The sequence below is a fragment of the Barbus barbus genome, assembly GCF_936440315.1.
Source record: "Barbus barbus genome assembly, chromosome: 20".
In the NCBI taxonomy this organism is placed as follows: Eukaryota; Metazoa; Chordata; class Actinopteri; order Cypriniformes; family Cyprinidae; genus Barbus; species Barbus barbus.
The window spans coordinates 14223323-14243922 of record NC_136748.1 but is presented as its reverse complement, the minus strand read 5'-3'; the positions used below and the strand labels follow the sequence as shown (position 1 = coordinate 14243922).

General features: G+C 37.2%; 1 protein-coding gene across 1 annotated transcript in view; it reads left to right on the top strand.

The window, feature by feature from the left end:
* Nucleotides 1–1464, top strand: part of LOC306886135 (inhibitory synaptic factor 2A-like) — a 45733-nt gene extending 44269 nt beyond the window's left edge. Inside the window, exon 5 of the mRNA XM_079443030.1 lies at nucleotides 64–1464. The gene's annotated coding sequence lies outside the window, so the exon portion shown is untranslated. The remainder of the gene's footprint in view (nucleotides 1–63) is intronic.
* Nucleotides 1465–20600: the final 19136 nt, after the last annotated feature.

Genomic DNA, 20600 nt, shown 5'->3' with positions numbered 1-20600 from the left:
TTTTTTCTCCCAGTGTCTAACTGAGATCTCTCTTCTTTCTACATGTATCCCATTTTACTTTAGGGACCCTGCAGAGGCGACAAGAAACTTCAAAGCTAAACGCCAGTTTGCCACAAAACAACTTTGGAGCTGTACATAAAAGACATCTAATTAGCAAAGCACAACATTTTGAGAATTATAAAGTATATTTGATAGCTGAGATATACCTCTGTCTCTTTCCCAGTCTTTCTTTCTTTCTTTCTTTCTTTCTTTCTTTCTTTCTTTCTTTCTTTCTTTCTTTCTTTCTTTCTTTCTTTCTTTCTTTCTTTCTTTCTTTCTTTCTTTCTTTCTTTTAGTCTCCCGCCTCTTTAATTTTAAATGAAAATCGATTATCATTCTATGACAGAATAAATGAAATGAAATTAGTGAGTAAATGCAGAATCAGCTGACTGCATGCACTAATAATCAGTAACTTTGTAGAGATTTTTCTGGAAAATGTTGAGAATGCACAATTATAAATGGTTGGGTTGTAAAAAGGGTTTACACACTAGTGTTCTAAAAAAAGTAAAATAATGATAATTTATGAAAATACAGTGATTTGTCTTTCAATTATATAGATTTCTACTTCAAAATAGTGGGCCATCAATATTTCTGGAATAAGAAAAACATTTTCGATGTGCAGATGCTCAGGTCTGAAACTATTTTCTTGGGAATATGATGCTGTATTTACAACACTGTAAACCTAGGTCAATTTTTCAGTAAATATATTTTTCAGACTCATAAAGATGTTTGAGAATTGGCCGGAGATAACAGATAATATGTTCCATGGTGGAAAAAAATATGAGAACACCTCAAATCTGTTTAGATGATGATTGTTTGGCGTTAGAGGTTGGACAGTGCACAAATACAGAACACAAAACAATAGAAATAGGCTCTATCCTATAAAACACACCACTCTGTTTAAGATGACGTTTCATTTGCTCAATTAAATTTTAATATGATGGCAGTCAATCACCGAAATCTTGTGCTTGTTTACCCACCTAAGGCAAAGTAATGAGAGGATCACAACACACAAATTGGGGAGTATAATAATGCAGGTAACATATAGAGGGCTATGTATATACAAACTGTGCTTAGCATTTTATTAGCTTTAAAGAGTTTTTGTGTTAGATATTCACAAGTCTAATGTCTTCACTACAGTGCCAAACACTGTATTTAGCTGGTAGCCCAAGAACCTCCATACTTGGAGGGTGTTTTTGATAACTATAGGCTATATATTTAAAAGTAATACTATGTTCAAAAAAATAATAATAATTCTTGGTCACACTATCTTGTTGTTTAATTGGAGCACAGTACCTGCATATTCTTGTAGCATAACACAAATGCATCATTATACCTTGAGAAAGTGCAATTGATTTATATTGTGCAATATTAAATTTTATACAATTTCTACCCACAGTGCATTTACAATAAAGAACCCGATGCAAAATATTATGACTCGACTGTCCTGTTCCTGTAAACGTTCTTTAGTGTTTGACCAAAGGAACTGTGGGTTGCTTTGGGATTCTTACAAAGTGCATTGCGGTGGTGATACTCAATTCATGAAGATGATTGAATAGTGCTTTGAACAGGACTCAGCTGGAGGATGAGATGGTTGCAACACTTCTCTCTAAAATTGATTGGCTTCAGCTTTGGTGCACACTCCACAGACGTGCTTTGTGATTGGACGGCCTCCAGTAGAACACCTGCTGCCAAGATACTGTCAGTCACTTTGACTCAAGGGATGAAATATTCCTCTGAACTCTTTCTGCAAACATAACTAATGTAAACATAGCAAATGTGATTCTGCTGATCCATCGTAGGGATATGACTACAAGTGAATCTCTCCAGACTTTGCATGCACTTATTCTCTGATCATATAGCCTTATTTTAATACTGATAACAGTTGCTACTTAAGCTGATGAGCACATAGAAGTCGTGACCAAAATGACACTGAAAACTGATTGCATATTTCTGTCCTTCCAATCTTTCCAAACAGATTGATAGAAGAGTCTTGATTATTTATTTATTTATTTATATATATATATATATATATATATATTATTTATTTTATTTTTTTTTTAGGTGCAGGGTAACACAAAAAAGGATTTGCAGAAGTGCCATTTTTATTACAAGAACAAAATAACTAACTGATCATTAAAATGAAATAATTTTATGTTAAACATAACAGAAATTTTAATTTGACTGGAATAAATAGGCTATTAATTTTTTTTTTAAACAATAGTTCACCCAAAAGTTAAAAATACCTGAAAACGTACTTACCCTCAGGTTATAAGAGTTCAAACAGCTGATAAAAACATCACAATTATCCACAAGTAATCCAATGAACACACAAAATGTCTTAATGCTAAATTTGCATATAAATGTGCTGGTGTCGTGTGGATTATTTATGGATTGTTATGATGTTTTTATCCATTGTTTGGACTCTCATTCTGATGGCACCCATTCACTGCAGAGGATCCACTGGTGAGCAAGTGATGCAATGCTAAATTTCTCCAAATCTATTCCGATGATGAAACAAACTCATCTGCATCTTGGATGAGTGTGACTACATTTTTCGCAAAATTTCATTTTTGGGTGATCTATTGCTTTAACTGAGGCATACAGACACACTTTCATGGAAATATTCTTACACTTTCCTACCAAAACTGCAACACTAAGGCTGTAGAGGATTGTAATGGTGGCAGAAAACTATTTTACCAGTGAGCAGATAACTGGATCTCATTTCAAAGAGGTTTGTGCTGAGGATAAATCTTATATAGCATATGGAGAGACTGTAATCTTCCAAATAGTTGCTCATGCTTTGAGCGTCTCCTGTGTCTGACAAAATCCATATTTATCTGTGAAAAGTTGTCCAGCTTTGCTCCCGTGACCTCAGAATAACTGTATACTGTTGAATAATTGTAAACCATAGAATAACATCGCAATATAATATAAACCAGGGAGTTTTTTGAGTGCGTAATTGTAAATTGTAATTTCATTTTGCTTTATAAAAAAGTTTGGAAATCATTATATTAATAATATTTTATTCTATTGACAACCCTATAGCTTTAACATTAAACAGTAAAACAAACAAACAAAAAATCTAGATAATATTTTAATGATTTGTTTTGGCCTTAGAACAGAGACAATATAAAAAACAATTATTTAAATTAGGAAACAACATATTGTCTTTATAAAATTATGCATATTATTAATTAAATGTATATTATAAATTCAACATACTTTAAATTTAACATTAAACTGCAGTTGAATTTTAACATCTGATCTTTGTATTTTACTCTGTATAGTCAGTTTTTTTTACAGGAAGTAACTGTGTTTATACTTTCCACATTCAATATTTTAAAACTCTCTAAATATGGGCACGTTAAGAGCAGTTGTAAAGAAAGCAGCATCCTCACAACATTTGCAATGGCTGTTGAGACCCAGACTGTCTGCAATACTGAGGGAAAACACTTACATGAGGTGTAGCCAGGGTCAGCTTCATAGTGATTTTCCCTTCATCGGCAAACAGAAAATAACATAAAAAAAGGAGCAAGAGGGAACAACATAAATGAAATTCACAGTAAACACAGTCTCGCACACAGCAGGAACAGGTTGAACATTTATACACCAAACGGCTCAAAGCACCTTCCGTTAATAACTTAAGCTTTGCATTAGGAGTAATTACAACTGCAAGAGAGGAGAGAGAGAGAGAGAGAGAGAGAGAGATAGTCAGCAAAAGCCGGATGAGCTTGTCGACAACCGGTTTGGGCTAAATTTTAATCTCCATCCCGCACTGCTTTAAAAATTCAAGGTTTCCTAAGAGCTCATTAATAAATGATAGAGGGCTTCAGCTTAGCGGCCTTATAAGTAAGCAGCCGGGGCTCGTGCCCCTAACCCCTCAAATGTTTATGAGGACACTCAGACTCAGCAGTGGACTTAGCGAGGCCTGTAGAACTTCTTTGACAGCAGAAGGTTGAGGAGCTTTAATGGAAATTACAGCCTAAGGTTAATGTGTGCATGAACCAGAGCCACTTGTAAAATGCTTACTCTGCATCGGTGTCATGCGGGGCTGTCCGGATCTCCATATGCACCATCAAAGATACGAAAATACGGCATTATCCCTTCAGTGTACGAATGCTGCTTTTTGTGAATAGTCTAAATGAAGGTTACCTGTTTTCTCCTGTTTTATACTGATATACAGGCTGAGCAGATATGAGGAACTGCCATCAGTGACATTATTGGGGTGATTATTGAGCAGCTTAGCAGGTGTAAAAGATGGTTTACTCAGTAAAGTGCAAGTTACTTACTATGATTTGCCTAGAGATTTGAAAGGGTAGCAATCCACAGAAAACACTGAGATCTCTGTAATTTCTATTTTTTTTAACTTAGACATGGAGAACAAACAGAGAATTCTTCTACTTCTTAGATTTGTCTCCTGATAAAATACCTCAGAAACCCCAGATCTCACTCAGCAATGTTGCAAACGGTAATAAGACATCAATCAAGTCTCAAAATTAAGTCTTAAGCATTTACTTTGTTCAGTGAATTTTCACAGACGAAATCAAGTTATACATCCTCGCGATCAGGAGTTTTGTGTGAGTGTGAAAGATTTCCCCATGCAGACTCGTGTTCATGGGAAGTCGTCGCGTTCAATTCCCATTATGCTGTACTGCAGCAGCGCTTTTGTCAAAAGAGCAAGACTCTGCATTCTGCACTGTGTTTTTACTATTCCTCAGCGATAACTCTTGCATATTTAAATGCTAGTACACATTCTTAAAAATACGAGATATAACACAAAAGAATTTAGATGGCAGGGTCGCACAATGCATTTTTAAACTTTTTTTATTAAATGGCATACAGTGAGCACATATGCGTGCAAGAAAAAGAAACAAGACACAATGGTTAAAGAGGACATTGGATGCAAAATTCACTTTTACATGGTGTTTGCATATAAATGTGTCTTAGCAGTGTGTGGACACAACCACCCTACATTAATAAAAATCCTCAAAAAACAGAAACAGTCTCAATTATCAAGCCATTTTGATTTTATGCTAATACTGGACTCAGGTCCCACCCACAACTGCTGACAGACTGTCCTATATTACCATATTTGCACCCTGCAGCTGTACGCTGTCTGCCATTTTCTCCGCACTCGAGCAGCTGTAGCTACAACAATGCATCATTAGCCAATGCAATTGTTTTGTAGTTGGATGTAAAAGTAGACACAAGAGTCTTCATTTTCTCCCCACATTAGAGCCACTGATGATGCAGTAGATTAGTTTTGTTTTTGATGGTAAGATGCCACCAAATACACAAAAAATGGAAGAGATGGGTGGAGTGGGCAGTTACTCATTATCATTTAAAGAGACATGCACCGAAACAGGTCGCTGTAAACAGAGCTGTATTTGAAGGTAAAAAGGGTGTTGATTTACATGACCATTGAGGAATTTTAAATATGTTGCAGACATTTCATGAAGACCATAAAGAATCATACCAACTTGGGCATCTGATGTTCCCTTTAAAAAACAGCGGAGTATTGCTGGATCTGAACCTGCCCTTAAAGGCTGTTCACACAAGACATATTTTTGCATTTAAAAATGTAGTGGAATAGAAAAACACACAGAGACTTATAAAAGTTATTTTTTGAAATATAAATTTTATAAAAAATTATTTTAACTAGAGCACCACATTTGTAGAATACCGTGTCTTGCACAGAATTTTGCAAGCGAGCACTACATCAGCCCAGTGCGTTTACATAGAAAAACAATGGAAAAGCAGTGCAGTGGAACGAAAAACACTTTCTGTGTGAACGGCAGAGTCAAACTGCATTCCATTACTCCATTACTGAGAACTCCATTACTGTTCTCCATAGAGCAACCTCAGAGTAATATATATATTTTTTTCTTCCAAGTGATTTCACTTGTATATCAGATTTTGATTGAAATGCAAAGCAAACATGAATTAAAATATCTCTTTTTAATGTCATCGTGTGCATACCATCAAAAATAGTGCAACAGAGTGCAAGAGTTTTATATCTCTTACTTTGCAAGGGGAGTTAATCACTGAGAGAATGAAACTGTGGATGTGAGAGACATAATAGGACACTAACGACTAATGGGCTGAAATGTTGAATCAGAGGAGCAGTTAACCAGAGTCTTTCTAATAACTAAATTTTCACATATGAGACCTGCCCTGTTGTGTCAGGAGGAGAATGTGATCATATTGGCCTCAGACTGTAATGCCACAGTGCTTCTATTATCTTGTGCCACTATGGAAGACAATGAGAAAAATAATGACAGGTTAAGGTCATGTGAGAATATGAGGAACATAATACTTATGTTTATACTGCCATCCGTTCTCCCATCTGACCCTAACTGTGTTTATTTACAGTAAGCCACTAACAGCTTGGTAATAGCCTCTGAAAGTCTCTGTAGACATTAAAGCCTGTACAATTTCACGCCGCCGTGCCCCACAAGCGCTAGAAGGCAGGGGTCAGGACACTTCAGTCTTATTTAGAGCTTTAGAATCGGTCCCACAAAAACTGACAGAAGAAACAACCTAAACTTTCTAGCTGTACTTCATGGAGGGATCATACCAGTCTAAAGGCCCAGGGCGCAGGTCTAAGCCTGGAAGATAAAACATGAATAATGCATGGCACTGATCTGCAGGGAAAAAAAGCACAGCTCATTGAATATTGTCCTCTCTCTTCTCAGTGGAATGGAGGTTTCCTGCTAGCCGGCAGCTGCAAAACTCATCCAAAAAGACCTCCAGAGCAGAGCCACAGTATCAGCCCCCTCTCAGCATACGCTAACCCAGAAATCATCATTTTGGACTCAGGTGGATGGAAATTATGTTTCATCCATCCACCTGAGTCTCAGATCGAGACAGGTGCACTAACCAGGTGTTAACCAGGTGCTCCATCATTAAAAGCATTAACAATCTAGTTAGTTAGGGCAGTGGTTAAAAAATGCCACCATACTGTGAATATGGACAACTATGTACTCTTGACCGTTTTTAGAAAGCAGACAGAAAAATTCAATAAAACAGCTGCAATGTGAAATCAATGTGTTAACTTTATGATTTTGTATTATATTGTATGCTAGAAATAACTCTTGGAAGTAAGGATTGGTGGCTAATGAACAAAGCAATTAAACTGGTTCAATGTTTACTCATATTAAACATTCAGCAGGAGATCTCGCTCTGGAGCACAGACACTGAGGAATGTCCATCTGAAACTTGGAAGGAGCCGTCTATTTTCTTCACTATCACTCACAAGAGTGAAGGGGGCCTGGCCGCTTCTTGCAGTCGATAAGTGGACATTAGGGGCCAGATCTCAGAATATGAAGGATAGGTAGTGGGGATAAAAATGAACAGGTTTACTCCCAGAGCTCTGGCCTAGAGCCATTAAAACACAAGAACAATAAGCTAAAGCCTGTTCCCATTAGATGGGAAAATTCAATGTTAACACAAAAGATTGATGGCTGCATCCCTAAGGGTGTAAACCCCTGTAAGGCTCTAGCTATGGTCCTGCTGTAAAAACATATTGAATGTGGATTTTCTAAAGCGTAGTAATCATTCTCCTTATAAAGGCCAACTTAATTTCATTATGTTTCAGCTCTCCACAGAGTTGATCATCTGCACAGGAAATTACATCTCCGATGTGTGAATGTCATATGGGATATTGGGTTTAAGGACTTACAAGAGAAATTTACTTAGATAAATCTTGTGAATCTACTACATGTCAGAAAAGAAAACTCTCCCCCCCCAAAAAATAAATAATTCAAAAATATTTGTGTGTTGCGATGAATGAAATATAACAAGAGACAAAGACAACTTTTAAACCAGCCTAAACTTTTTAACCATCTTTTGGTTGGGTATGGCTCAGAACCAAAAGACTCAGGGTAGCCCGATTCACAAATGAATGACTCTTTCATAAAGAAGAATCAAAAACAGAGAGTGCGACCAGTATAGTTTGTTCCATGAACAAATTATTCTACTCGGTTCCTTTCAGTGAATCAAAAACAGACAGCGTGAATAATGACTGACTCCCAAATGAATGCTCTTTCTTTGATTAGTATTAATCTTAGTATTGTTAGTTAATATATACGGTTATTGTATTGCATTCATGTTTGGCATTTCTCAAAAAATTCAAATGTAATTAAGTCAAGTTTGTAAGATTTTTATTATTATTTACTAAATTACTAAAAATACCAAAATATTTGACAATGACATTGCATTATTTTCTTTGCATTCATCGCATTATAAATATTTTATAAATCTAGATTTTATATTAAATATCTTTAGGTTACTGAAAAATAGTTAAAGGAACTGTTAAGGGACTGAAATTTTTTAATTCTTTACAATCCCCATATTGCTGGCTCACAAACTAAACCAGGATAAACCAGCCTGGAGCAGCAATGAAGTTAATGATGGTTATTGCAGAAGGCAAGACAAACCATCCTATTACATGGGCTTATTGACCCTAATTGCTTCAGGTCAAATGCATAAATTGCATCACAACAAAAAAAATCAGGACAGTTTAAGGTTTTTGTAGCAGATGTTATCTACAGTGAATAGGTCCTCTGTGCAGGTTATTTTAATGTCTGTTACTGCAGTTGTGTCCCTATAGATGGGTAAGTCTCTGTAAACTTGTTGTTTGACATCTTTTGCAGTGAGGAAGAAGGGAGCACTGCACCATTAGCCAGAGTGCCAGTCCCTAATTAAATATATCTAGTCTCTATTCTGACATCTAATAAAACACTATAGAGGACAATCTGCCAGGCCAGACATTTTTAATATGCTAAATAATGCATGGAAAAATATGTGGTCAGAGACACATAGCCACATGCAGCACATAGTATATGGTCTTTTTAATGCCACACTGTCCCCGACCCCATACAATTGAACCTTTTCTGAGCATAGCCTTTAACCTACATTAGCAACTTTTGCCATCAATATTATCAGACAACCTTTTCAGAAACAGTAAGGGGAGGAGATGTACCACTCACTGCAAAGAGAATGAATGTGAGAAATCATAACATACAGTAAGTCTTACCATTCAGCTAAATAAGCCAATTGTCTTAGCAGAGGAACTGTCTGTTTCTTTATTCTAAAATGCACATGCACATTGACTGGACCAGTCTGATTTGTTTTTTTTTTTGTGTGATTTGAGATAAAAATGATGTTGTCAGATATTATTGATGATTTTAAATATATCAATAAAACATAATTCTGACCAAAAATTCTGTATTTCCCTATCCAGTTAGGAGCATGTATTACATAGAAAACATAATGGCACCAGAGTGAACTAACTTGCCTCAAGGCCTGTTCACACCAAGAAGGATAGCTATAAAGATACTGTAACTGTACAGCGGACATATTCTAAGTGCACACTTATCTGCTACTTTAAATTCTCAAGCTCATTATAGCAGGATTGATTCTGATTGGGTGTCGATAGCGGGAAAAATGAAAAATCGTTCTGAAAGTAATTTCAACTATATCGTTTCTCTGTGTTATCATTATAGTTGTTGTGTAGACTCTGCTATTCTTTAATTCTGAGAACGATTTTTAGAACTATATCTTTATTGTTATCTTTATAGTTATTGTCCTTGGTGTGAACAGGCCTTAAGCGTAACTTTTCGGTAACACTTTACTTAAAGCCTTTATGTATAATGCATTATAAAGGATTATTAGAGGGTATAATGCATTGTAATTATTCATAATGTGCGTTGTAATAAATTATATCTTGTCGTAAATAATTATAACCGAATTTAAAATGCATAGTGTAACAATGAATTCATAAGTGTTATAATGCATTAACTGTGGTTACAATTATTCATGCATTATAAGGTGCATTACAAAGCATAATTAATGCATTAAAACTACTTTTATAATGCATTATACATACAAGGCTTTAAAGGGATAGTTCACCCAAAAGTGAAAATTCTGTCATTAATTACTCACCCTCATGTCGTTTCAAACCCGTAAGACCTCTGTTTATCTTCGGAACACAAATTAAGATATTTTTATGAATTCTGAGAGCTCTCTGACCCTCCCATAGACAGCAATGTAATAACCACGATCAAGGTCCAGAAATGTAGAAAGGACATCGGTAAAATAATCCATGTGACATCAGGGGTTCAACCGTAATTTTACGAAGCTACGTTTTTGCATTGCTTTATTTGGGAGGGTCAGAGAGCTCTCAGAATAAAAATATCTTTATTCAGAATCAAAAATATATTTTTTGATTGAAATATATTTGTGTTCCGAAGATCGAAGAACGCAGTTATTTCGGGTTTGGAACGACATGAAGGTGACTAATTAATGACAGAATTTTTGTTTTTGGTTGAACTTTCTCTTTAAGTAAAGTGCTACCACTTTTCCAGTGCAAGTCTATAAGTTCTGTGTGTTTGGAGAATTTTACAGAAATTATAAAAAATATAAGATATACATAATAGTTTTCCTTGTTTTGAATTTTTTAAACAAATCTTGAGAAAATTTGGGAATTTTGGAAATTGTTATGCCTCATACAAAACGTATCAGTTATATCCATTACTTCTGTATTCTGAATCTTGAATTCGGTGATGACACACACAAACCAGGATGAAGACGAGGGAGCTGGCTTTGAGAGAAAAGCAAGCAACTTGCATGCTAAAAGAAAAGAGGAAGTCAGTTAAAGCTCTAGCAAAAACAAAGGGCATGGAGAAATCAAGAGTTTGGAAACCACCAGCGACACCAGCAACCAACAACGACCTGATTGGCTGAGAAAACAACAGTAGTTGATGACAGACAAATCATGAAAATGAGCTGTGAAAATGAACCCTAAAAGATGTGTCTGTAAAATCACCAACAACTTCCAGAAAGCTGGGGTGATGCTCTGACAATTTACTGTCCTCAGGAGACTTTGACACAGAATTACAGATGTTACACAGCAAGATGCAAACCTCTGACCAGCACCAAAAATAGAAAGGCAAGATTGGAGTTTGCAAAAAAGCACAAAGTGAGCCAGAAGCGTTTTGGAACTGTGTTTATGGACCGATGAGACAAAGATGAACCTTTATCTAAGTGATGAGAAAGCAAAAATGCGGAGAAAAATGGGAAATGGAAATGATCCCAAGCATACAGCCTCATCTGTAAAGCATGGTGGAGGTGGTGTCATGGCATGGGCATGCATGGCTGCCTCTGGAACAGGCCCTCTAAACTTTACTGATAACTTAATGTATGATGACAGTAGCAGAATGAAATTGGAAGGGTACAAACCCATCTTGCCTACCAATATTCAAGAAAATGCCACCAGATTCATTGGGAAGTGCTTCATATTGCATCAGGACAATGACCCAAAACACACTGCCAGTTCAGTCAAGGAATTTATAAGGGCAAAGAAATGGAAGTCTTAGATTGCCCAAGTCAATCTCCAGATTTAAATCCGATTGAACATGAATTTCACCAGCTGGAGAGGAGAGTAAAGGCAGAAACTCCCCAAAACAAGAAACAATTGGAATTGGCTGCATTAAAGGCTGGGAAAAGCATTTCAAAGGATGAGACCAAGAGTCTGGTGATGTCTATGGGTCACAGACTCACTGCTGTGATTGTACGCAAGGGATCTGCAACTGAATAATAGCTTTTAATCTTTTATATCTGCCTTATGTTCAACTGTCCCAATACTTATGCTCACATCAATGAGTGGGATGAACTCTAAAAGTGCTGTTCTTTTTATTTGGTAAAACTATCTATGTGTTGAAATGGCTAATAAGAAAATGTGACATTCTGTAGTTTTGTCTCATATTCATCTTTTAATCATATTTGCAAATGTCTTGACTCCACAGCCAACAGAGCAATTTTGTCTTTGCTGTTCCAATACTTATGGAAGGCACTGTGTATATATATACAGCCTAACAATGCTTTAACGGATTTGAATTATAGAAATGCAATAGTGTATTATGTGTAAACCAGGTTAAAGAGATGGGTCTTTAATCTAGATTTAAACTGACAGAGTGTTTCTGCTTCCCGAACAGCGTTAGGTAGATTGTTCCAGAGTTTGGGCGCTAAATAGGAAAACTAAGTTGATTTTGATATTCTAGGTATTATCAAATGGCCAGAGTTTTGAGATCACAGCGGACGTGAAGGACTATAATGTGATAAGAGCTCACTCAAATACTGAGGTGCCAAACCATTCAAGGCTTTATAGGTAATTAGCAAGATCTTAAAATGTATAAGATGTTTAATAGGGAGCCAGTGCAGTGTTGACAGAACCGGGCTAATGTGATCTTACTTCCTGGTATGGTGGGAATTAAGTTATATATTATCACTTTAAACAACAGAAAGTGAAAGTAAGATAGAGATTCAACAGAAAAGCGAAGGTACACGGAGCTACAATTGCAAACCTCTCAGCAGCACGACAGGTGACTGTGAAAATATTTGCCTCTTTTCAGAGTTGCCGATTCTGCGGTTTTTAATCACAATACCACATAATTTAATTTCTATAAAGAAAAATACCAGAAAAGGTATTTACAAATTCATTACTGGAAATTGCACTGTTCAGAGAAATCGCTTTCATTTGTAGAGAACATTCTGTAAAGCTGATCTGTGCAAGCAACAGTAACCAAGTTCTAGGAAACAATAAACAAATCCTTGGATTTATGAATATACAGTATAGAATGTGCTTGGATATCTCTATGAACGTTCAGCAAAAGTTTCATACAGTATATTATAAATGTCTGTCATTTGCCTCGCATACACACAACAGTTGCCATACAGATTAAGGATTTATAAAGATTACAACCTAATCCTGTAAAATAAATAAAGAAACAACAAAAGCACGCGTTAATGCTTTACAAGTGTTTCAGAGACATCACAAAAAATCATGAAAACAGACATCGAACGATCCCTGCAAGGAGATCAAAATTTTCAAGCAACAGCGCAGAGCAGGAACAGTGAGGAAGACAGATTCGTACCTGGAGATCGATTTGTTTTTCCTGGGCTTTCAGAGTGGCTGTGATAACTGCATTATGTTGCCTGAGCTCTTCTGTAGTGGATCTCAGCACAACAGCAGCGAGGCAGCTTTGGCCTGCGAGAGCTGAAAGCAGTAGAGTGGAACTATCAGTGCAGACCAGCACAGCACTCGTACTACACACACACCATCAGACGACACATATTCATATCACAGTACTGAACAATTCATGTCATTCATTTCATTAAACGACTCCAAAAAGTGAAATGAAAGTTTAAAAAGTGTCTGTACGAGTTTACGTCTCTATTTAGAGCCATATGGACTGTATTTCAACCTCATGAGCAAAGTGGATACCGAACGAATGCACTACATGTACAATGACTTTGTGAAGAGTAATCCTATTTGTCCAGTAAAATAGAGGAAGCTAGTTTCTTTCTCAACTGACATTCCAACATGAGAGCTTTTCCTAAGCTGAGCTGCTCACTCATTGATTCAAAGAAGTACTAAATGCTCTGAATTGAAAAATCATTATTGGCACAAAATGGACTTTTGAAGTCAGCTGTTAACAGAACTGAGTTCATCTTGGATGACAAATGTTTTTCAGGCGAATGAATTCATCTATAGGTACTCATATCAATCAGGAAGTTTCAATTCACTCTGTTTAAATTGTTTAGATTTCAATTATTCACTAAAATAATGCAATTTGAAATGCACTTAAGTGAAGTTTTGAAATGTGGTCATTTCAAAGTATCTTGAAAGCATCTTGTGATTTTTATGTGTAAGTTCACATGGTCGATTACTTTTCACAAATTTTATTACTGGCTTAGGAATATCGCATAAATATGCTTTTTTCCAAAATAATTTGACATAAGATTACAATTGTTTTGATGTAATATCTATTTGTATTACATTTTTACAATCCTGAAATTTCCACCCAAGTGAAAAAAAAATAATAAAATGGATTTGAAATACATTTATTTCATGCTAAGTATACTACAAATACATTTACATATTTATGTACTTAAAAATACCCTACAATTGTACTTTTAGTATATTAAACTGGTATACCTAAAGTCTGCTAAATTGTAACAACTAATTTTGTACTTTATGCATTGTAATTGTGTGGAAGTGCTGAAGTACAACTAAATATATACTGAAGTACATTTGATTGTGCTAAATAAAAACTATTGAAAGTATACTTCAGGTACACTTTAAACATCTAATTTAAAGACTGATATTTACATTTATGCATTTAGCAGACACTTTAGCGATTTACATTGCATTCAAGTTACAGTTTTTTACAAGTTTACATTTTTATCAGCTCTTGCTTTCCCTGGGAATCGAACCCATGACTTTGGCGTTGCTAGCGCCATGCTCTACTATTTGAGCTACAGGAAAGCTTCCTGTAGCGCACATCATTGTATGATGTTTGAATATTATTCAAACATCATACAATCCTCATCAATAGTTATATTAAAACACATTTAAGGCTTAATATTAAGAAATGTGCATTGTGCACAAGTAGCACTCCAAATAAAGTTTAATTATCATTTTTATATCAGTTGTCTCAAGCGATATGTAAGTAAATATGTTAATTTGAACTACACGTAGTATGAAATAAATGTATTTTAAATATATAACTTTTTTTTTACTAGGGCAGGTTTAAAATAAAATTTAAATTCCAGATTTCAGATTTCACCAAACTAGCTCAAGGAAAATACTGAATAATATTCATAACAGTAAGCTGAACAATAAAAAAAAGAGTCTTTTTTATGACAAATGTGATATCAAGTGACTATTAAAGGAACATTTCTACAATGGATTTTAAGTTTATACCATAAATTTGGTTTCCTGCAATGGACTGTAGGTAGATATCCACCTCATCAACACTCTTTTTGTTTTCTGTTTTATAAAGTATCCCAGTTTCCTCTATTTCGGTGTGCGATGAAATGCATGAGTGGACCGTTAAAATAAATCACTGAATCACTGAATCACAAACAAATTCAGACCTTTTTGTGACCCAGTTAATCAGTTTATATCAAAAGAGTGATTTATTTATGAATCTGGCATCATTAGTTCTGATTCTAAACAGCAGGTTAAAAAAAAAAAAAACACACGCAACATGATTGCTGAAATATTATCAGGAAAATTTATTCTCAGATTACGTATATGGTAATCTCTGTTGTCAGACAACAGTTTATCAGTAAGATTTTACAAGGGCACAGAGGTATTTCACTAAGGCTCGTGCCCTAGTAAAAAATGTCTAGCGACTCCCCTAGACAATTAGTGACATGACAGGTTACAGCGAAACTAATATGCATTTACAGAAAGAGAGAGAAGTATGAGCTTTATAAGAGGCCAAGCAGGCCTGCAAACACATCATTTAACACAAGCAGCCTGCAGTCCCCAGAGGGAGGTCAACACTATAACATGAGGAAAACATCATAGCTCTCTGTTCTCTCAATGAGGCTTTTAGGTTTCCGCAGCGATGTCATTTTTTTTTGGATGCTCTAAAGATTGAATGTTGCTGTGAAGAAGGTGGATAGCCCTGTGTGAGATACAGTATAGACGAAGAAAAATAGAGTGGATTCTGACTGTGAGTGGAGAGAGTGATGGAGAGGGCAGGGAAAGATGAGATTGTGAGAAAGCAATATAGATTGGTGAATGTTTTCCCTCTAGTAGCCGTAGAGTATTTGCAATGAACTGGCTATGATGGTCTAACCTGTTACCGCTCACACTACTCTCATCTGTTGCTGCACTGAGTGGCTCATTTACTGATGTTCCAGCTGTTCTGCTACTGTCAGAAACGCTTTTGCATCATGAGTTCAGCTCATACGGAAAACATTAAAGGGAAGGAGAGAGTTTAAATGTTTCAGCATTTTTTTGCTAGTGGCGGTGAAATGACACACATCACCCTTGTACATAAGTAGACACATAATGTGTTCACTGGAGGTCAGAAATTTTTATAGCAAGAGTTAAGAATTTAAAGTGATAGTTCACCCAAAATGAAAATTCTGTCATTAATTACTCACCCATGTCATTCCAAACCTGTAAGTCCTTCGTTCATCTTCGGCACACGGATATTTTTGGTGAAATCCGAGAGCTTTCTGACCCTGCATAGACAGCAATGCAACTGACACATTCAAGGCTCGTGAAAGGTAGTAAGGACATAGATAAAATAGAAGCATTACATGCATGCGTCGCGGTTCTGTCATGAAAACGCATTGAATTCTGATCACAGCAGTCATTATAATCAGAATCAGAATGAGTTTTATTGGCCAAGTATGTTTACACATACGAGGAATTTGTTTTAGTGACAGAAGCTCCACAGTGCAACAGAGAGACAGCAACAGGACAGGACACAGATAATAAAGAATAATACAAATATCCAAATAGGCAATGCACAAAATAGCAAAAACACAATATATATAGACAATTATGTGTGTACAGGTCTGATATGTGCAAATTTGAAATGAAAAAATTAGATAAATAAAAAAGTAAGCAAGTGTGGTGAATAAATAATAGAGTTGTGTGTTCCGTGTTTTATTGTAAAGTGTTCATGAGATTGATTGCCTGAGGGAAGAAACTGTTCCTGTGTCTGGTCGTTCTGGTTCTCAGAGCTCTGTAGCGTCGACCAGACGGTAACAGTTCAAAGAGGGAGTGTGCTGGATGTGAGGGATCCAGAGTGATTTTACCAGCCCTTTTGCTCACTCTGGATCAGGGACGGATCATGACGCAGAGGTGCCCTGATTATAGACCCCCCCCCCCTCAGTTGAAATTGTGGTCATTTTTCTTAAGTTCAAATAGCAATGGATTCTATCTACACTAAGTGAAAATAGCAGTATTTGTAGCGATGTTATTTAGACTAAGTGCAAATAGCTAGATTATATTTACACTGTTAAAATAGCAGGATTTTCTGCTATTTATACTACTTGTTGCAAAATAGTGGCAATTATCTGCACCTCAGTATTGTATTACACTATAAAACAGTACGCAATAATAACGTATTGAGTGTCAATTATAATTTTGATTCAGATTATTAAATGGATGCCACCTTATTGGGACAATAAAGCCCTCCCTACACCTACCCTAACCCTACCCGATACTTTATTTTCAACTTTTTGGTTATTTCTTAAATTTTTATTAAAAATAAGTGCCTTTACGATGTGATATGAGATTTAAAAAGGGACAAAAAAAGTTCAGCAAAAGGCGGGTTCGAACCCTGGTTGATCACGTCAAAAATCCCACAATACGCTTTACCATCTGCGCCACTGGAAACATTGAATCATAGCCGGTTTTTATAATCTTGTCAGTCTCTTTCACACGTTGGTGTCACGTTCCCTCTCGGGATACAAGGAGGTGCGGAGACGTGGAAGTTCCAATAATCCGTATATTGAAGACACACACAATGAGACGAGGAGCTTGGGGAGAGACGAACATCAATGACGATACTGACGATAAAACCGGACACAGGGGCTAGGAAACACAGGGCTTATAAACACTAGGAAAACAAGGAACAGGTGTGGACTAATCAAACACAGGGCTAGGGACTAATTAAACTAATGAAGACAAACGAGGACAGGAACAGGAAGGCCAAATATGGGCACGGGAGGAGGGGAAACACAAGACAAGGACTGACATTACGCCCCCCTCCGGAAGGCGTGTCCTCACGCCTAACACCATCCAATGGGGAGGGGGGGTGGGCGCTCTGGAGGCCAATGGCAGCGTGGGGCTGGATGGAATCAGCGGAAACGCAGGAGGGCACATGCGTGGAGCCGGCACGGGAGGGCACGTGCGAGGAGCCGGCACGGGAGGGCACGTGCGTAGAGCCGGCACGGGAGGGCACGTGCGTGGAGCCGGCACGGGAGGGCACGTGCGAGGAGCCGGCACGGGAGGGCACGTGCGAGGAGCCGGCACGGGAGGGCGCTCGGGAAGCGCGGACACCTGGGGGCGCTCTTGCAGCGCGGAAACTTGGGGACGCTCTTGAAGCGCAGCCACTTGGGGACGCTCTTGACGAGCTGGGCTGGACGGAACCAGTGGGAACTCAGGAGGGCACGGGCGTGGAGCCGGCACGGGAGGGCGCGTGCGTGGAGCCGGCACGGGAGGGCGCTCTGGAAGCGCGGACACTTGGGGGCGCTCTGGAAGCGCAGACACTTGGGGGCGCTCTGGAAGCGCGGACACTTGGGGGTGCTCGGGAGGCGCGGGGCTGGATGGAACCAGCGGAGACGAAGGAGAGCCGGACGGAACCAGCGGGAACTCAGGAGGGCTGGACGGAACCAGCGGGAACTCAGGAGGGCTTGACATTCTTCGACTTCGAAATCAATGCCATGTACATTGAGGACATAATTTATCAGCCCGATAAGGGAAAAACTGGACGCGTTCCTCCTGAAGCGTTTGACCAGAGCTACGGCTCCGCCAACTACAATGTCCAGCAAAACATCCGAGTAGTCAAAATCCGGTGAAAGATTTTGTGGTGTGTTCTGCCGAATGTTCAGCAGAATATAATGTGTTTTTTTACTTTAAACCACATAAACACATTGCATTACACCAAATAGACAAAATAATGTTCTTTTTAGCAATGTCATATGACTCCTTTAAGAACCGGCTCACTTTCAGTTCATGAGATGATGCTGAATTGATCACATCAGGAAGCTGAAGTGCATTTGAATCAGACTGAAAAGAAGTAGGAGAGGAAAAAACCATTGTCATTCTAGGAAATTAAGTGTTCTTCCACAATCATTTACACATCTGTCTATCTATCTAAGGTCTATTAAATAATAATAATACATTTCTTTATTCTTATAAACAAGATTGCCATGCATTCAAAGTTGCTGGAGTAATATTAATTTAAATGCTGGGGTAATATTAATTTCTCTGTATTTCAATTATTTCTTTCTAATTTTACTTATTTAAATGTAACTTATATACAAATTTTACTTCTAGTTCCACAACAATTTAAATTCATTTCAAATTCAGGAGCTAAACTGGAATCTGAAAATCATTCTCAATTAATTTCTAAATGGTACACATGGATTTTCTTTTTAACATCATGAAGACTAACTAACAAAAACTAACAAACTAACAGTGCTGTACATGAGGAGAATAATAAGTCCAATATAAAATCCAAAATAAAAATATGCTGCTCAGTATAACATGGACACACACAATTTAAAACAAAAATGAAAATCAACAAATTAACACATGTTGAAAGCTAAGGAAAACAAATGAGTTTTAAGGAGAGATTTGAAAACTGATAAAGAGGGGGCCATTCTAAGTTGTACAGGCAAACTATTCCACAAGCGAGGGCCCACCACCGAAAAGGCTCGGTCCCCCCTGTGTTTCAGCCTCGAGCAAGGGATGGTCAATAAGTTAAGGTTGCTAGATCTTAAATTTCTAGAGAGGTTATAGGGACACTGTAAATCGGACAAATATTTAGGAGCAAGATTATGTAGACATTTAAACACAAATAAAAGAATTTTAAACTCAATCCTGAAGTGAACTGGGAGCCAATGAAGGGCTCGCAAAATGGTGGTAACGTGGTTAAATTTGCGACCATTTTTGAGAAATTTAGCTGCAGCATTTTGAACCTATTGAAGTCGAGCTACCTGAGATTTAGAGATACCGTAAAATAGAGAATTGCAGTAATCCAAACACGAAGTTATAAAAGTGTGGATAACTGTCTCACGAGATTTTTCAGACAAAAAATGTTTTATTTTGGAGAGTGAACGAAGCTGAAAGAAACACGAGGCAACGACAGAGGATACATGTTTATCTAATGTTAGGCGACTATCTATAGGAGAACACCAAGATTACGTACACAGTTTGAATTAAAAACAGACAAATTGCCCAGGACAGAATTATTAAACTTAGCTTTATCAGATGGACCAAAAATTATAATCTCAGTCTTAGAATCATTAAGAGTTAAAAAGTTATTAGATAGCCAAAGTTTGACCTCGTCAAGGCAGTACAGTAGAATAAGTAAAGCAGAGGGGTCATTTCTTTTTATCGGCAGGTAGATCTGACTATCATCTGCATAATTTATAACCAAAGGCCAAGGCCTTGAGAAATTCATAGACATACACGCATACACACATCTCTTCTCTTTCTTCTCTTTTCATCTCCACAGCTACTTGATTTGCTTTCTCTCTTCAAATGAAACTCTCAGAGCAGTAAGCACAGGTTGTGGGAAGCCCCATCTGCCTGGTCTCTTGGTTGAGTGGGTCATATAGGGGAAGGTAAATAAAGTATGAGTCGGGCATATGTACTATAGAGTCCACTCTACCTGATCTATTACAGCATGACCCAGCTGCTCTCCCTCGATCCTGATGAGACCAAGAGATCTCCTTACCTGAGACATGAACAGAAATATGGAGGATTCTTCACATGAGGACACTACTTTAAATCTTGAAAAAAGTTTTTAATCTATGTGAAAACATTCTGATAAAGATCTGTTAATATAGTAAATATAGTAGTTACTTGATTTTTTTATGTATGCATGTAGATACACACACATATACAAAGTACACACAAATAAATCTACATTTAGAAACCCATAATAAGGCTACTACAGTAAATAATAAAATGTATTCTAGGCAGCCAAAAAGTTCCCCTAATTGAAGAATCACAC